Consider the following 19081-nt stretch of genomic DNA (forward strand, 5'->3'; position numbering starts at 1 on the left):
ATGAAAATCCCCTTAACACATAAAAATATGATTGTAAATAACTCCATGTTATGGTTACTAAAGGAATTTTGTACTTCACCTATTACACCTAAACATATGGTTTGTTACCCATTAAATATTATTATTAGTTATCGTAACTTTATATTACATAAAAAAATTTAATAAACACCCTACCTATTTTTGCCATTAATAATACTGTAAAAAAAAAAAATAAAATCCCTCTACAGAATTAAAAAAAAACATTCCCAACCCCCAAAGCAAAGCTTCTTGCCCACTCTCTCCCCTTATTCAACTCTTCTCTATGCCTCATCAATTTCACTAAACCTGAAAAAAAATCTCTCTCTCTGACTAACACATATAATAGCATTGCCAGATTTGCAGCTGGCACTCCTTTTTTCAACTCACCACTGTCTGAACCTTCAGAAAACTTTCACTGGACACACCAAACTTCTGACCCCCCTTACTCTAACCTGAATTTCTTGGGCTCCTCAAGCAAACTCTCTAACCCATTGGGAAAGCTGCTGGAAACCAACTTCTAACTGAACTTACTTCTATGCCACCTGCTTTGTTCAAACAAAAAACTAATTATATCTTAAAAAAAGTGGATATGTCCATGCTGCTTTAACTAACTAAAACACACAACTCACACTTTCCTCCTCTATCCCTCTCACTCTCTATTTACCTTCTAGTATATACTGTAGTAAGTATAATCTAACCTACCTCTCCTCAACCTACCTCTCATTGTACTCTTGTGTATATACATTCTCTGATATATTTTAAGCAAATGTTTCCTTTTATATATAAAATTCTGTATATATTTGTTTTTTTTGTTTGTTTTTGTTAAGTAGTTTTTTTTTCTCTCGGGCCTCCACTGAAATGGACATGTATCCCAGTTGGACTAGCCGGTTAACAAATGTATTCATGCACCCTAAGTATAGGGAATGGAATTTTATTGTATTTCCTATAATGTATACTCAGGGTATGCTTTTGTCATCTATTTCTGAAGGAACTCATTTAGCTATAGATAATGATCTAAAGTACTGGTATCAGTTGATATCTGATAATAAAGTTAAAAATCTAGATTTCTTAAAACAAGAATTTGATCTAAGAGAAACTTGCTGGTTAGAGGTTCAGAACTTTAGACAACATCTCATTAATAAAATAGATTTAATGTCTATAACTGTTAAAGAATCTATTCCAACACTGATTGATTACTTGATATTAAATTTACAACATAAAGTTTCTGATAAAGGTAAACTTTCATACATACATAAAGTTATCAGACAAGAAACTTTCTACAGTGTAGATTCATACTGGAATTATTTCACTTCTATTAATGGGGACCCACCAAATCAACAAGATAAACAATATATATTGGAATCTGCTTATAGAACTACGTCTTCCATTGTCTGGAGACTTTATACATGGAAATTTTACATAGATCTTTTTATACACCTTTGATGATGAATAAAATAAATAATAAAGATAATCTATGTAAGAGATGTAATGTAGAAATGAATGCTGACTGGGCTCATATGTTTTATGACTGTATAAAATTGAAAGAATACTGGAAGTCAATTAATGAATTTTTGCAAGCTCTTTTACAGATAATTTCATTATTTCTAAATCTCTTATATTATTCAACACACCTGTACCTCAAAGTGTTAAAAAGGTTAAGCTTCCCTTGTTATGGTCTAATCTAGCAGTGGCTAGGAAAATAATAACTAGAAATTGGATTTCAGATACACCTCCTTCGTTCAATGAATTTAAAAATGTTATGAATATAGTGTGCCATATGGAAATAAACACAATTAGGACTAGAACAAACAGAAAAACATCTTATTTTATTGTATGGGATAATTTACAAAATTTGTTAAAAAAATTTTAATTTCAATAGCATGATATTTTAGTTTAATTAATTGATCTGATTGTAGTGGATGTCTTTGTAAATACTTTAGTTGTTTTGTTGAATATTATAATAATACCTATTTTTAATTACTTGTATAAAATTGTTATGATATTTCTCTTATATGTTAAAACAATAAACTTGTTTTGAAAAAAAAAAAAGAACACCGTTTAAACCCCAGTCTATCTTTTCTTAACTGCCATGATAGCAAATTAGATAGCAGAAAGGGGTACCAGCAATGGTACAAAGGAATACTCGAAGGTATAAGAAAAAGGGAAAGATTACCAACGATGGTAAGAGGAGAATACCTCGCGGTAAAAAGGTAGAGAAAAGAGAAGAAAAACATGAAGAAAATATGGTTGCTAGATGGAATAGGGTAAGATACAACAAAATAGAAACTTTTCTGAGAGAAAAGTAATATAAATGACTATTAAAGAACAAATAACTGTACTTAGCTTAAGAGAAGCAGCTTGACACGACCGAATGGCAACGTGGCAAATGAAAGCTGAGGTAACAGGGAGAGGAGGATTGTGGGTAAGAGTTTAACTCGAGAGTGTGAAGCTGATGCGAGCTTGGAAAATGGCCGGCTCGGTTCCGAGGTCGGAACCGATACCCATGCATAAGGAATGAACGAGGATTAACAATATCAGATTGTTAGTTCACCAGTGAATACTACACTGACTTCCTATGTGCCAGTGGTTAATGGTAATGGGATTATATTGGATGACTTTCATAAATCCCTGTTACCCAACTTACCAGAAAGAACAGAGAAGCAAAATCAGGATCCACTGAAGCAGCAGTTAGAAAAAATAGAAGGACGAAAAGGAACAAGGACTTACAATGGACCAGAAACACAGAACAGGTCGTTGAACCTGTCTTAGTAGTTAGTCAAGCAGTAGTTAACTGTTAACTTATCTGACATTTGTTTAACAGCTGCTGACATTTCCTTGTTAAATAAAGGTATTAAGTTTGTCCCTGCTAATACTGATACGAGTTATAGAAGCTTTAACAGATCTAAAAATATTTGTTAGGAACTTAAACCTTAAACTGATTTTTAAAAACTCAGCTTCTATATAATCACAGGTGTGCAAAATATCCAGTGTTTTATACCTAATGGTCATCACATTGTTACCGTCTTTCACAATACCTGTGAACAAACTTTGGGAATTATATGTTAAACGTGATGCTGTTAAAAGTTATAATTTAATATACAATGAATATCAGGCTTTGCAAAGACTACAGAATAATGCAGATACTATTATCAAGCAAGCCGATAAAGGCGGTGCAGTGGTTATTTTAAATAGAAAGGACTATGTACTTTATATGAATGAGTTTTTACAAGATGAAAGTACTTTTAAAAAATCAACTGTTCTGATGTCTCTCATTTCATTAATGGCATTAATATGTCTATGAATGAGGGAACATATTTATCATATGAAAAAGGGCACAGTACATAATGCTCTAGCTAAGCATATTATGATGACAAATGCACAACATGTATTTTTGTTCAAAGTACTGGAAGTGATACACCCCAACCCTAGAGGTGGGGATATAAAAACGTACACAGAAGGAAAAGAAACAGAGTGGATAATATTATTAAAAGCAGACAAAGGTTGTGGCTTAAATGAGAGAGCCTCAAACCCAAATTGAGGCAGAGCAGGAATATTAAATAATTTAAAATCTTTACTGTTATTTATTTGAAACTCATCTAATGTTTTTTTAATAATAGCTGATAGCATTTTATTCATGTATTTGTCTATGTTTATTTTTATATGCTTTTACACACCTGCACTTTGGCTGTGTGCACATGTATTTCTACTATAAAAGCACACATTTTTTATTGTAAGGGCACATGTTCCTGATAGCATTTTATTTATTTATATATTTTTTATATGCTCTCACACATTTGTACCTTGGTTGTGTGTATATGTACTCCTACTACAAGAGTTTACACAGTTTTCACTGTAAAGGTACATATTCCTCTAAAATCCTGTGAACTCTGTATTGATTGTTTAATTTGTTAATTGTTGATTACATCTAATATATATTGTCAGAAGTATTTGATGAAGTTGTTATAGATCTGATGAAGCATCACTGCGAAAGCGCTTATCTGACTCTTTTTTTAACTGGTTTTGGATTAAACATCGTTTTTATCTGCATTATCTGCATTGTTGGCATTCATTTTGCTGGATTTTATTACTACGAGGATTAGTACCTGCTCACGCTGGGGTTTTTTCTCTATTTTTTCTCTATTTTATCTGATCATATTTATGAACTGCAACTAAACAATCATATTTCAATTGATCTTTCTAATTATTTTAATGTGCCATGTGCAGTCACTCCAATACTATATGGCCTACCTAAGATCCATAGGGATATCCATCGTCCACCAATGAGGCCGATAATCTGTTCATGGCTGGGACACAAAGCCTATATCTATATATTTACAATCTTTTCTAAATGATTATTTAAATAATGTAAAAAGTTATATTTGTGACATGGGCAATTTTTTAATAAGGTATACGACTGGCATAGTTCCAAACAACACAGTGAATTTATATTTGCAACATTAAATATTACATCTTTGTTCATTGTAATTCCGAAAAATTTTGGGACTGATACTGTACAAGATTTTCTTTGTACATACAGCGGTTTACCTGGAAGGGAAATTACAACATTGTGTGAGTTAGTTGAGTTGGTATTAATCAACAGCATATTTATGTTTAAGAATAAGTTGTATCATCAAATTTCACGAATAGCGATGGGTACTCCCTTCGCTAATGTATATGCTAATATCACTCTAAGCCAATGGGAAGACTGATATATTTATCAATGTCCATTTGTATTTAAGTCTACGACTTCCTTTTTTAAATACTGTGTAGATGTCTTTTTTGTATGGGAAGGCGAACAACAGCAACTAATAGAGTTCAGTGTTTTATTTTGAATAATACAACTGACTTTCTGAAATTTTTGTTAAACTTCTATAAGGAGGAATCCGTTTTTTACATGTAAAATTAACAAAGAGTGATAATGGTATTAATACAAGTATTTATAAAAAGGAAGTGAGTGCAAACAGATGTTTGCATAAAAATAGTATGCATGCCAACCATACATTCAGAGGCATCGCTAAAACTGAAATGTTAAGAATTAGTAGGTTAAATACTGAAGATCAAGTTTGTAAAAAGCAGATGAATAATTTGATACAGGAGTTTAGTAAAATGGGATATGGTAATCAATTCTTAAATTATCTTAGGTCTGAAGTTTTAAATGAAAGAAATGGGTTGGCAAAACCATTTTTTATGAGCGAAGGTGCTACTCCTGTTCGTACTAATAGAAAAAAAATCTGCATTATCCTACTTCTTATAACAGAAAAGCCTCTGACGTCAAAAATATCATTTCGAAAAATTGGGGCATTCTTGAGGGTCTACCCAAGCTTAAAGGTATCATTGGCCAGGATTTGCTTACAGAAATTGTTCTAACATAAAAGAGTGCCTGTTACAAGAATATAAGTACAAGAAATAAGAATGTGATTTTTAATAGATTTGGTACTTCCCCTGCCATATTTGTTCATGCAGTAAATGCATTTTAACTGATATTAATTTTCATCACCCTAGAACTAACAGATGTTTTACCTTTAAATGTTTTGCAACATGTAACACTTATGTCATTTATTTAGCTACGTGCACTATATGCACAAAATTTTATGTGGGTAAGAGCAGTAGAAGGCTAAAGGATCACATCACAGAACACCACTCTGCTATACGGAGAAACATTAATACTAATGCTCACGCCAAACATACAATGGAAGCTGGATTAGATCATGTGTTTATGTTCAGGGTGACTGATGTTGTATATAAGAATATAAGGGATGGGGATACTAATACTAAGCTTGAGGTCAAGGAATACGAATGGATCGTTAGTCTGCAAGCTGACAGTGAACCTAACATTAATGCTGCAGTCAGCATTAAGCCCATTTTGAAATATAAACAAATGAGTTTGAAATGATTGTTGTGGCAACTACCTGTGAGATCGTTACATTGTTTTAGGTTTCTTGCTACTACTGAGATTTACTGCATCACAAATTAATGGTATTTGTTGATTGGAGGGCTGCATCGTGCAGTGTAAATGTTACTATTTAATTGTTACTTTGTATCATTTGTTTTCACACTGATGAAGGGTATACAACCTGAAAGCTTGGCTTTGTGGTTAATAAAGAAAACGTTTTAGTGTTTCTACAAGTCCGCGCTTTTACTGACATTGTGCTGCTATTTTACCATGACTACATTTACTGCTGCTTGGATCCAGTTTTACATTATCTGGGTGTATCAGACAACCCTTGTCTTGTGTGAGAAGGTCCAGTCTGTAAGGAAGCTTGTCGCAATTATCCTTGGTCATTTTGAAATGAAGGAAGAACCACTGTTGCCTAGGCCAGAATGAAGTCACTACAATGATCTTTGGAGAGTCCTTCTGAATCTTCAGAATGACCCTAGATAACAGTGGAAAGGTTGGAAAGGTATACAGAACATTCTCATTCAGGGAAACGAGACTGCATCTATTTTCCAGGCCTGCTTGCAAGGAGTCTTGGAGTAGAACACTGTCAGTTGTTTTTTGTGAAAATAAGTGAATATATCTATCCGAGATGTTTGCACAGCTTGATCAATTCCTGGAAGACCCTCCTCCATTAAATTTCCACTCATAAGGGTCTATCCTAGGTCTGCTCAACATGTCTGATAGAATGTAAGATGCCTGTAGAGTGAAAATGTGCTAAATTGCTACATCCCAGGCTACCACAGCAAATCTGTACAGATGGTAGGATCCAGAATTCTCTTGTTTATATATCGCATCACTGTGGTGTTGTCTGTAATCACTTGTAGAGATCTCAGGAACCAAAGATGATTGAGAGATATGACTGCATTTATTACAGCCAAACTTCTCCAACGAAGACATTCACAGACATGCTCAATAAATGCAACTGAACACCACCCCATCATCTCCAACTTGACCAGGCCCGTAACATACTCCAATGACACATTTCTAACTATTCTAAATAGCTCAGCACCAACTCATACATGTCGTATTACAAATAAGAGATTGCCCTGGATATCAAAAGAAACCATTAAACTTCAAAAACTATGTGTCAAAACAAGAAGTTATGTACTCAACATAACGTTCGATGTATGTAGTCCATCTCGTCTCACATTCTTACCCGTGGGTTCGGAGCCGAATGTCGGCTCCGACTCGGCCAAAACTTTTCTAGCTTGAAGTCTTTCTATTGGCTGGGCTAAGATGGTATCCCATGCTGCACTGCTCTATATCCCTAAATCTAGTTTGCTGTGAAGACCAGCACTCATTCTCCATGCATAACAACACCCAAGGAAAGGAAGAACAAACCAAGAATGAAGGGAGCTCTGAAACCAGACCTAACCTCCAAATCCTCCAGGAAGGGGGAAGGAGGGGGGGTAAGTAAGAATGTGAGGCAAGATGGACTACATACATCGAACGTTATGGTGAGTACATAACTTCTTGATGTTATGTAGTCCAATCTCGCCTACATTCCTACCCGTGGGACAGCATCCCTAGCACCTAAATCCTGGGATGTTCAGTGGAAAATACTCCTGAGCACTGTGGAACCAAAGGAAGACATGCCCCTAGATACCACATCCAACTTGTAATGAGTAACAAAGGTGTGGGGAGATGCCCAAGTAGCCGCAGCACAAATATCATCCATAGACAATCTGGACTGATAGGCTGTAGATGTAGATACAGACCGAGTAGAGTGAGCCTTTACCGGAAACGGTTAATCTTTACCCCCTGAGGAATAAATGAAAGAAATGCAACTGGAGATCCACCTGGACAGCGTGACTTTGGAGACGGAGACCCAATTCTGTTTTCCGAAAAGGAAACAAACAACTGATCAGATTTTCTGAGGTCTTTGGTTCTGTGTAGATAAAAATGTAATTGTCTGTGTACATCCAATTGATGAAATTTAAATTCTGCCTTGTTTGAGAACTGAGGAAAAAACACTGGCAACTCAATAGATTGATTAAGGTTACTGATTGACACCACTTTGGGAAGAAAGGAAGGGTTGGGTCTGAGAGAAACCCTGTCCTTATGAAAAATCAAATAAGGGGGTTTGACTGATAAGGCTTGAAGCTCTGAAACGCGTCTGGCTGACGTGATGGCTACTAAAAAGATAGTCTTCCAAGTTAAGAATTTTAAATCACAAGTGGCTGCAGGCTCAAAGGGGGATGAAGTAAGAGCCTGTAGAACAAAGTTTAAATCCCAAGGCATGACAGGTTCCAATACCGGAGGACGAAGTAACAGAGTGCCCTTCAGAAAAGCCTTACAGAGTCTATGAGCCATCAGACTAGGCTCGTTAGCGACATGGAAGGTAGAAATCGCTGCCAATTGGACTTTAATGGTTGTGGCTGCTGAACTCTGGTTAAAGAGCATAGACAAGAACTCCAACACAGATGAAATTGGAGCCATGTACGGATCAATCGTTTGGGTATGAGCCCAGATTGAAAATCTCTTCCATTTGCTGTAGTAAATCTTCCTGGTGGAAGGCTTATGAGAGGAAGATAAAATATGAACCACCTCCGGTGAGAAGTGATAAAGCCTAACTAATGATGGAAGTGGAGTAGCCAGGCTGTCAACCGGAGGGTCCGAAGAGAGGGGTGGAGCTGCCCTGACATGTGTGTCAGTAAGTCTGGCTGTGGATCCAGAATCCAAGGAGCGTCCATGAGATAGGGATGGAGAAAGGGGAACCAAATTTGACGAGACCAGTGTGGCGCAATCAGAATCATTCTACTTCCCAAGGCTTGCACAATCTGAATAACCTTTGACAGCAAGGGAACCGGAGGGAAGGCATATAGTAGACCGGAGGGCCAATCGTGGACTAGAGCGTCCCTGGGTGACTCCCCCTGAGGGGGGATGAACGTGAAGTAGCTGCTGCATTTGGCATTGAGGGGGGCTGGCAAAAAAATCGCAGCAAAGCTGACCTCACCTGCGGAAGATCTGTTCCGCAACTCGACAGATCAGGGACCCCTTGTAAGGCATCAGAATAGCTCTGCTTAGCCTGTCTGCGATCACACTGGACTTCCCCGGAATGTGCATTGCCACCAGAAAACATTGGGAAGACACTGCCCACTGCCACACTCGCATGGCTTCTCTGCAGAGGGGATAGGACTTGGTTCCTCCCTGCTTGTTCAGATACCACACCACTGACATACTGTCTGAGTGGATTGCAATAGTCTTGAGAGGAAGAAAACTCTGAAGTGCTTGCAACGCTAGCAGCGCAGCTCTCATCTCCAGGACATTGATGTGCAGATGCATCTTGTGCTCTTGCCACGTGCCTTGGACTGTCCTGCCTAGATAATGCCCCCCCCTCAATCTGTGAGGCATCCGTGGTCACCGTGGCAATCGGGAGCATAGGAACTAAGGGCTTTCCTGCATTCAGGTTGTCGGTGCGAAGCCACCAACTGAGATCCTGTTTGCACCTGTCCGTGAGAAGAATAGGGTAAGAAAGTGGAAGATGTTGGAGAGACCACTGGGCAAAAAGAAGCCACTAGAAGCCACTGAAGGAGTCTCATATGTAATCTTGCCAGAGGGACTAACATAATTGTCGCAGCCATTGTCTACAATAGTTGGAGGACCCATCTTGCCTTTGCTCTTCTCAAGGGAAACAGGGCATGAACTTGTTGTTGTAGGACACTGATTCTTTCCTGTGTTAGAAACGCCCGCATGAGGATAGTGTCTAGTTCTGCGCCTACAAAAGTGACACGCTGTGAGGGCAACAAGGCAGATATTTCCCAGTTCAATGTGATGCCCAGCTGCTGACATAGGTTTATAGTAGCGTCCCTGGTCTGAATGAGTAGATGCCTGGGTGGTGGCAGTAAGGAGCCAGTCGTCCAGATATGGAAACACCTGGAATCCCTGACGTCTCAAGTGAGCAGTTACCACTGCCATGCATTTGGTAAACACCCTGGGGGCTGTGGTGAAACCAAAGGGCAGGGCTCGAAACTGGAAATGACTGGCTCCCAGCCGGAAGCATGGGTGACTTCTGGATGCCCTGTTCATCTTGATGTGGTAGTAAGCATCCTTGAGGTCGATGGAGCACATCCACACTTCTTTTCCCAACAATGGGAGAACAGACTGCAATGTGACCATTCAGAACTTGGACTTTTGCATGTGGGTGTTCAATTGGCTGAGATCTAATATGAGTCTCAGGTCCCCTGTCCTTTTCGGCACCAAAAAGAATCTTGAGTAAGTCCCTAATCCGATCTGGTCTGAGGGGACATGTTGGATGGCTCCTTTTTCTAGCAGCTTTGAAACTTCTGAAGCTGCGTAATCCCTTTGACTGGGTGGAACATCTGAGATTTTCTTGATTGGAGGGGGATCCGATGAGAAGGGGATGACATATCCTCTGGAAATTATTTGTAGAACCTATTGGTCCTGGGTGACGTCTTGCCAGGCCTCCAGGTATAACAAGATTCGACCCCCGACTGGCTCCGGTAATGCACAGTCGGGCCTCCCATCAGGAGTGGCGGTAGGGAGAACCACGAAAGGAATTGCGGTCTTCCGAGTTGCGGGGGCCTCCTCTGCCTCTAGGGCGACGTCTCCCTGAATAACCACCCCCTCCTCTGCCTCTGGAGGGGGGCTAACCTTGTGCCCTGGGAAAAAACCTCTGTGATTTCTTGAACCACATCTTGCCACCCCTCTGGGCCTTGGGATAAGGCCCAGAGGGAAGGGAAAAACGGACTCCTACAGCAGACAGAGTTTTTCCCTCCTGCTCACCCCTGGTGAGGGTGTCTTTCACCTTGGTTCTGAACAAAGTGGAACCATCAAAAGGGGCGTCAGTGAATAAAGACTTGAAGGCCTCAGCGAAATGACAAAGGCGCATCCAGGCCTGTCTCCTAAGAGCAACTCCTGAACTTGCTGCCCTACTCGTTCCATCAGCTGCATATGAGATCAGCCTCATGGAGGAGTTAACGATGGAATTGAGGGTAGACATCTGAGCGTTAACCTTCTGGGTTAGAATTTGTCTAACACCATCAACCAACTGAGAAATTCAAACCAGCAAGTAGCATCAATCTTCTTAGACATGTCAAAAGCGTTTGACACCATCTCCCATCAGAAACTCCTTAGTACACTTGCCTCACTAAACCTATCAAAGGCTTCCCCCTCTTCTGGTTCCTAAGCTATCTTTCTGACAGACAACAAGCAGTACGATGGAAATCTGAACTCTCACAACTTCTGCCTGTCTCGGTTGGAGTCCCACAAGGGTCAATACTAGGACCCCTTCTTTTCACCATCTTCGCTAATGATCTAGCCTCATCTGCAACACACGCTAAAGTAGTGCAGTATGTGGATGATTCATCTTTAATCTGCTCAGCAGATACCTTACCAGATCTCCAAATAGTAGTCCAACAAGCTTTTAATGATGTTTAAAAATTCTAATTTTTCACATGTAATAACATTTTGCACATATACATATGTATAAAAAAATTAGAAAACACTTACAAAACACTTAAGAATCTGGATGTTGTTCTATGTTAATGTTAGTATATGTTTGCTCTTAACTTAAGAGCTGGGGCTAGTGAAAGGTGGTCATTCAATCCAGGGGGGGCACAGGCATCAAGTTGTAATTGCCAAATAAGTTCTCTAAATTCTAGCTTAGATTCCCAGTCACCTCCCCTTTCTTGTTGAGTAACTTTCTCTATAACCCAAAACCTATAATGTGAAGAAATGTTGCTGCAGTAGGAATTTTTGCAACACTCAGATTTTAGGACTACCCTAGAAAGCATGGAATTGGTATTAAAAACAATTTCATATATTTCTAGGGTGAGATATACCATCAAATGGATGGGGTTGGTATGTGTGCGGCATGCACACCTATATTTGCAAATATTGTCTTATTATACTGGGAAAAACATTTTATTTTTGAGTCACAGTACAAAGATTACATCAGGATTTACTTCAGATTTTTGGACAATATTTTTATTTTGTGGAAAGGGTCCCCACAAAATATAGAAGGTTTCATAGAATACATAAATAACACCACAGAATTTTTGAAGTTCACACATGAAACCAGGAAAATCGAAGTACATTATCTAGATGTGACCATTATGAAGGGCAATACTAATGGAAAATATATTTCAAAACTATATAGAAAGGAATGTTTCTCAAACTCATATCTTTATTATGAAAGTAACCATCCTTACAAACAAAAGAAAAACATAGTGAAAGGACAAATGATATGGGCAGCCCATTTGACTTCTAATAAAGATGACTTGGTGAAAGAACTGGATTACATTGAGGGAATGTTTTGTGAGAGGGGATACCCCAACAGCATGGTTAAAACTATCAAAGAAGAAGTTCCAAGGGGATAGGGAAATAAATCCATACCCCTATTAAAGTATGACGGTAATAATAACAACAGAAACAAGGACCAAGGATTAGTTAAAAGTTACACAGATGACATATATTTATTGTTGACATACAACCAAGATACTAAGGGGATTCAAAACATTGACAAAAAAACTGGAAGATGTTTTCTATTATGCCCAACAAACCCAGGGTATTTTCTAGACCACTAAAGTTTGGGTTCAGGAGAATCCCCAATCTAAAGGATATTTTTAAAAACAAAACATGTGGGCACAATATTAGGAACATATAAACGTGGTATGTGTGGTCAATGTTCATTTATGTATAACCAAAACACACTTACATTGGATTCCCCAAAAGTCACTTTTTACCCACAGAGGCATTTCAACTGTCATACCAATGGGGTGATTTATTTAGGCCATTGTAAGGTATGTGGTTCCTACTACGTGGGGAAGACCGAACGTACATTGAGGCAGAGGGTGTACGAGCATACATATGATATAAACTGGAAAAAGGACACCAGCGTCCTTTATAGACAATGTCTGCAGTGTCCCCAAGCACATTATAAGTTTTGGGATATAAAGTTACTCAACAAGAAAGGGGAGGTGACTGGGAATCTAAGCTAGAACTTACAGAATGTACTTGGCAATTACAACCTGATATCTGTGTCCCCCCTGGATTGAAGTTTTGTATACATATGTATATGTATAAAATGTTATTACATGCGAAAATTTTGAAATTTTTAACATTTTGAAGTCGGTGTTGTCTTTTTAAAAATTTAGTATGGTTTTTATGTAATAGCCAAATGGACAGGTGCTGGGTGTATTTAAATGGCTTTAGATTTAATGTCAGGTGATTCTGAAAAAGTTTCTGGTGTGTTAGAAATGAAAGCACTAGATCCTTTAAGCTTGTATATTTTATTGGATATTAAAGTGTTGAATTTGATCAACTGGGAGTCCTTTATTGGTACTGGAGCAGCAAATGAAGTGAATGTTTGGTTATTCGTGTCTTTACACTTCAGTACTTCATTTGAATTCTTGGAAGCTTTTAATGATATAGAAATGATATAGAAACATATCTAAGTAAATCACAACTAATCCTCAACCCAAAAAAGACACAGTTAATGCTATTTACCAGTAGCAAACAATCACTGACCACCCCTCCTTTCACTAATCTCTCAGCAAACAACACAGTCTTTCAACCAGTTGAGCATACAAAACTCCTTGGAGTGGCAACTGACAACAAACTCAGACTTGACCAACACATAGCCACCACAATTAAGAAAGTTCACATCAAACTTGGCTCACTGTACAGAAGCCTTTCCTCACTGACAATACCAGACTAGCCATGTCCAGAACCTTCCACCTCTCTACACTTCTACATGCTTTCCCCCTCTTTACCAACTTAAGAAAATCAGACTTAGCCAAATTGGAAACATGCTACAACAAAATAGCCCATTTCACAGCCAACCTTCCCCACCAAATCCACCATTGTATTGCTCTATATAAATTAAATTAGCTTGAGCTACCTAACCTTCTTCATCTCTACCAACTTAAAATTCACACACAATATCATCTTCCATCCTGACAGTTGCCCATCCCTCAAGGAACTTGTTGTTCCCTACTCATGCCCACGATGTCTAAGATCTGCAGACAGAAACTTTCTCACAGTAAACAAAGCTAACAACACTCACGGTGAAGCCCTACTTTCAAATCATATAGCCAAATTATGGAACTCCCTACCCCACACCCTCCAAAACACACCCGAATCTACCAATTTTAAACAACTACTATTTGAACATCTATTCAAGAACTGGCATTGCTCCTGTGCCAAACCTGATTAACAACATATATATAACTGTCTCAACACACTATCCACTCCTGATTTCATTTTCTCACTCTCCTCAGTGCTTATTACTACTTAAAAATACATATATATATATATATATATATATATATATATATATATATAAAGGAAATGTCATTTGGTCATAACTACTATTTAATATGTACAGACTATTAACTTTCAAAACCAAAAAAACAAAGTATAGAGACCTCACCAAAGATCTGCTAGGCACAACCACAGTCCAAGTAAAATAAAATAAGAATCGCTGCAGATCACAACTGACTGTAAAACGTTTAATATTATTAAAAAGACATGCCAACAATGACAATGAATAAAACTGAGGATGAAACTGTCCACTTCTTAAGATGCTGGCATGTCTTTTTAATAATATTAAATGTTTTACAATCAGTGGTGATCTGCAGCGATTCTTATTTTATTTTACTTACACTATTAACTTTATTTTTTCTCACAGTGATCTTTACTGAAATGCTTGTGTTTTTCTTTATGAACCTGTATCTACTAGAAAACTGTACTGAATACTACTTTGTATAGACTAACTAGAAGATATGTATTCTGCATCTTACTGTATGTATAATATTGTACTATCTAATTACTGTATATTGCTTGTATTTCAGTGGAGCTTTTCTCCCCAGGCCTCCGGTGAAAATGGGCTTCTGGTCCAGTTGGACTTTCCTAGTAAACAAATGTAAATAAATAAACAAATAATTAAAAATATACTTGATGTTTATGTGTTTTGGTCTGTCTTTTTTGTTCTAAAGTCTCTGCACTTTTACCTTTAAAGAAACAGATCCCTCTCCCAAGCAAAGTCTCAGACATCTGTTGTTACATACAATGGATATAAAAAGTGTACACACCCCTATTAAAATGACAGGTTTTTGTGATATAAAAAATGAGACCACAATAAATCATTTTAAAACTTTTCCCACCTTTAATGTGACCTATAACCTGTACAATTCAATTGAAAAACAAACAGGTCAGTTAGGGGAAAAAAATAAAAAATAAAAACGTACAATAAGCTGGTTGCATAAGTGTGCACACCCTTAAACTAATACTTTGTTGAAGCACCTTTGGATGTAATTACAACATTCAGTCTTCTTGGGTACACACCTGCTATCAATTAAAGAGACTCTGATTAACCCCAAATACAGTTCAGCTGTCCAAGTAGGATTTTCCTGACATTTACTCAGATGCTTGCTACAGCAAAAGCCATGGTTCGCAGAAAGTTTACAAAACATCAAAGGGATCTAATTGTTGAAAGGTATCAGTCAGGGGAAGGGTACAAAAAAATGTCCACAACATCGGATATACCAAGGAACACAGTGAAGACAGTCATCAAAAAGTGGTGAAAATATGGGACAACAGTGACACTGCAAAGAACCGGACGTCCCTCCAAAATTGATGAAAAGACAAGACAAAAACTGGTTAGGGAGGCTGCCAAGAGACCTACAGCAACACTGAAGGAGCTACGGGAATTTCTGGCAAGTACTGGTTGTGAACTACATGTGACAGCAATCTCCCGTATTCTTCATACGTCTGGACTATAGGGTAGGGTTGCAAGAAGGAAGCCTTTTCTTACACAGAAAAATATCCAGACCCAGATAAAATTTGCAAAACAATAAATCAAGACTCCCAAAAGCATGTGAAAAATGTTTGATGAGACCAAGGTTGAACATTTTGGCTACAATTGCAAAAGGTACGTTTGGCGCAAAAACAACAGTTCGCATCACCAAAAAGAACACCATTCCCACAGTGAAGCATGGTGGTGGCAATATCATGCTTTGGGATTGCTTTTCTTCAGCTGGAGGTGGGGCTTTAGTCAAGGTGGAGGGAATTATGAACAGTTCCAAATATTAGTCACTTTTGGCCAAAATCCTTTAGGCTTCTGCTAGAAAGCTGAAGATGAAGAGGAATTTTACCTTTCAACATGACAATGATCACAAGCATACATCCAAATCAACAAAAGAATGGCTTCATCAGAAGTAAATTAAAGTATTAGAATGGCCCAGCCAGAGCCTAGACCTAAATCCAAGAGGAAATCTGGGGTGACCGGAAGAGGGCTGTGCACAAGAGATACCCTTGCAATCTGACAGATTTGGAGCGCTTTTGCAAGGAAGATGTGCCATGCTGATAGACTCCTACCCATGAAGACTGAGTGCTGTAATTAAATCAAAAGGTGCTTCAACAAAGTATTAGTTTAAGGGTGTGTACACTTATGCAACCAGCTTATTGTACATTTTTTTATTTTTTTATGTTTTCCCCTAACAGATTTGTTTGTTTTTCAATTGAATTGTACAGGTTATATGTCACATTAAAGGTGGGAAAAGTTTTGAAATGATTTACTGTGGTCTTATTATATATATCACAAAAACCTGGCATTTTAAAAGGGGTGTGTACACTTTTTTATATCCACTGTACTTATGGGAGCTAGAAGGGAGAATGGGAGACCTCAACTCAGATAAAGCTGGTCTCTCTACCAACATAGTCTCTTTTTTACAAATCCTAAAACTGGAATTTGAACTCGGGCATGCTGATGTTGGGATATTGTAGATTTTAGGTACCGATGAGTTTTTCTTACATAGAGACTGGCTAGAGGAATCATGAGAAATATAGATGCTATGAATCCTAATATCCTGAGAAATTCCCTTTCTGAAATCCTGTACTGAATGGAAAAATCAGGAATAGATCTAGACATAGATCTACTTTTTCCTGTGGAAGGAAAACTCTTTGAAATGAAGTATCTTTAGACATCCCAGGAATTCATTCCTCTGGCAAAGAGTAAGACAAGATAAGAAAAAGCAAGACTTCTGAAAGTTCCCCTGGAAACCCAGTCTGTGAATGAAATCTCTTAAACAACTGAGAGATTCATAACAGTTTTAAAACAACTGTAAAAATAAGCAAGTCATCTAAATGAGGAAAATGTTAACCCCTTGCAGTCTGCAATAGGCTTTCCCTGAAAGTACACTCTTTGTGAACACACTTGGAGCAGTGGATAACACAAATGGTAATGCAAAGAAAGAATACTTGTGTAAGAACTTACCATAACCTTAGGTGTCCTTCTCTTCCATGTTGCAGTATTCATAACAGTAGGGAGGTGGCTGCTTACAGCACCGGTCATCCGGCCAGTATACCAAAGTCTTAGGAAAAGGGGTACGTGCAACATTACATGTCAGAGCCAAAAAGTGACGTCTGCACATACCCAACTCAGAACTGACTGCTGCATACAGTAGTACCCCTGGGATAGAAGAACAAATGAAGCTTTTCAGACCCACATATACCACCAGTCAAGGAGGTAAATGCATTAGAGAGGTATGTGTTTTTGTAGTGCCCTGTTTGGATGCAAGAAAGCAAGGGAAATCCCATACAAGAACGGATGAACAAATGAAAGAGGGGGTGGGGGGGACTGAATACTGCAACATGGAAGAGAAGGACATCTAAGCTTATGGTAAGTTCTTACACAACTATTCTATGTCCTTCTATTCTCATGTTGCAGTATTCATAACAACAGGGAGAGTACCAAAGCTTTAGGTAGGAGACTGGGAGTCAGATTAGGAGGTGGGGTTGATGAGACCCTGTAAAACTGACCTTGCAAGCCCAGCCCTGGCTCTAGAAATCAAGTCTAGTTTGTAATGACAGCTGAGAAATGCCACTAAAAAATCAATACTTCCTGATAAAAAAAACTTTTACTTTAAACTCCAGCAAAAGCCAAAAAACACAAACTTTCTGGTCAGGTATAAATAGACCTACATCCAGGCCATTCCAAGACGCCAACCCCATCAGGTCCCTCCCTTACCACTGAACCAAAGAGGGACCAGCACACACAACAGCAGATATAAAAATATTAATTTTATTCCGAGGTAGCTAAAAAGCTGCCTGCCATAAAAGTAACAGACTGGTTTCGGCTTGTAAAGCCTTTATCAATGTTATATTTTCTTGTCAAAAAGTTGATTTCCAAAACAACATCACATCCTGGTACTCTTTATATACACTTCATTTAAAGTGGTATACTCCTGCCATATGTAGACAGGCTGATCTGACACAGTCAAAACTTGGATCATATAAACACCATTACAAATGAATATAAGAAATTTAATCAGACATGGAGATCTTAAGAATATTTTCTAAGTCCCTAAAGAATAATTTAAACTAATAATAAATGGCAAAAATGCAAATATAATATGTTATTCAAAGCCATGAACAAGCTTGTTTTTGGCCAGGACTCAGTTATGAATCTAAATTTATAAGATGTCATGTATCATTTGGGCTTGAATGAATGACCATATGTAACATGAAGTATGTATCAATATCATGAGTGGTACAAGTATGTACAGCTAAACCAAAAATATATTGAAAATTTATAAAATTATTACCTAAATGTACCTTCATGTACTTCACATTCATTCAATTCTGGTTTGAAAAATGCCCCAAGATTTGTAATCCACTTACTTTCCATATTGTTTAACCTTGTGTGCCATCCCATCTTAAAATTTCTGTATATACTCCACAAATGTAGAATATTCTGCACAAACACAGGATTTAACAGCAAGATTTATTGACAGAGGATATAAATTGGAACATCTAACCAATACGGTGACCCAAATCAAGACCAGCAGAAGATCATATTTATTGAAATACAACAGATCACAAGAGGATGATGGAATCCAATGTCAACAACCCATCAGATTAGTCACCACTTATGGCAACAATACATCTAGGTTTAGACAGATTGTTAGTAGACACTGGGACATACTTAAATCAAACTCACTTCTTAATGACATTCTCCCAGATGAATGTGCTTTTTCTTACCGCAGAGGGCGTACCATCCATTCCCATTTAACACATTATAAAAGATTCACACCATCTTCTACAATACAAACAACACTTTTTGGGGACCCTCTAGTGGGCTGCTATCCTTGTGGACATTGT

General features: G+C 37.9%; 1 protein-coding gene across 3 annotated transcripts in view; it reads right to left on the reverse strand.

The window, feature by feature from the left end:
* ATP8A1 (ATPase phospholipid transporting 8A1) overlaps positions 1 to 19081 on the reverse strand; it is a 3191789-nt gene that overhangs the window by 1889688 nt on the left and 1283020 nt on the right. The gene's annotated exons all lie outside the window — the stretch shown is intronic.

This window comes from Protopterus annectens, chromosome 2.part0, assembly GCF_019279795.1.
Source record: "Protopterus annectens isolate FY-2018-M chromosome 2.part0, PAN1.0, whole genome shotgun sequence".
NCBI classification, from domain to species: Eukaryota; Metazoa; Chordata; order Ceratodontiformes; family Protopteridae; genus Protopterus; species Protopterus annectens.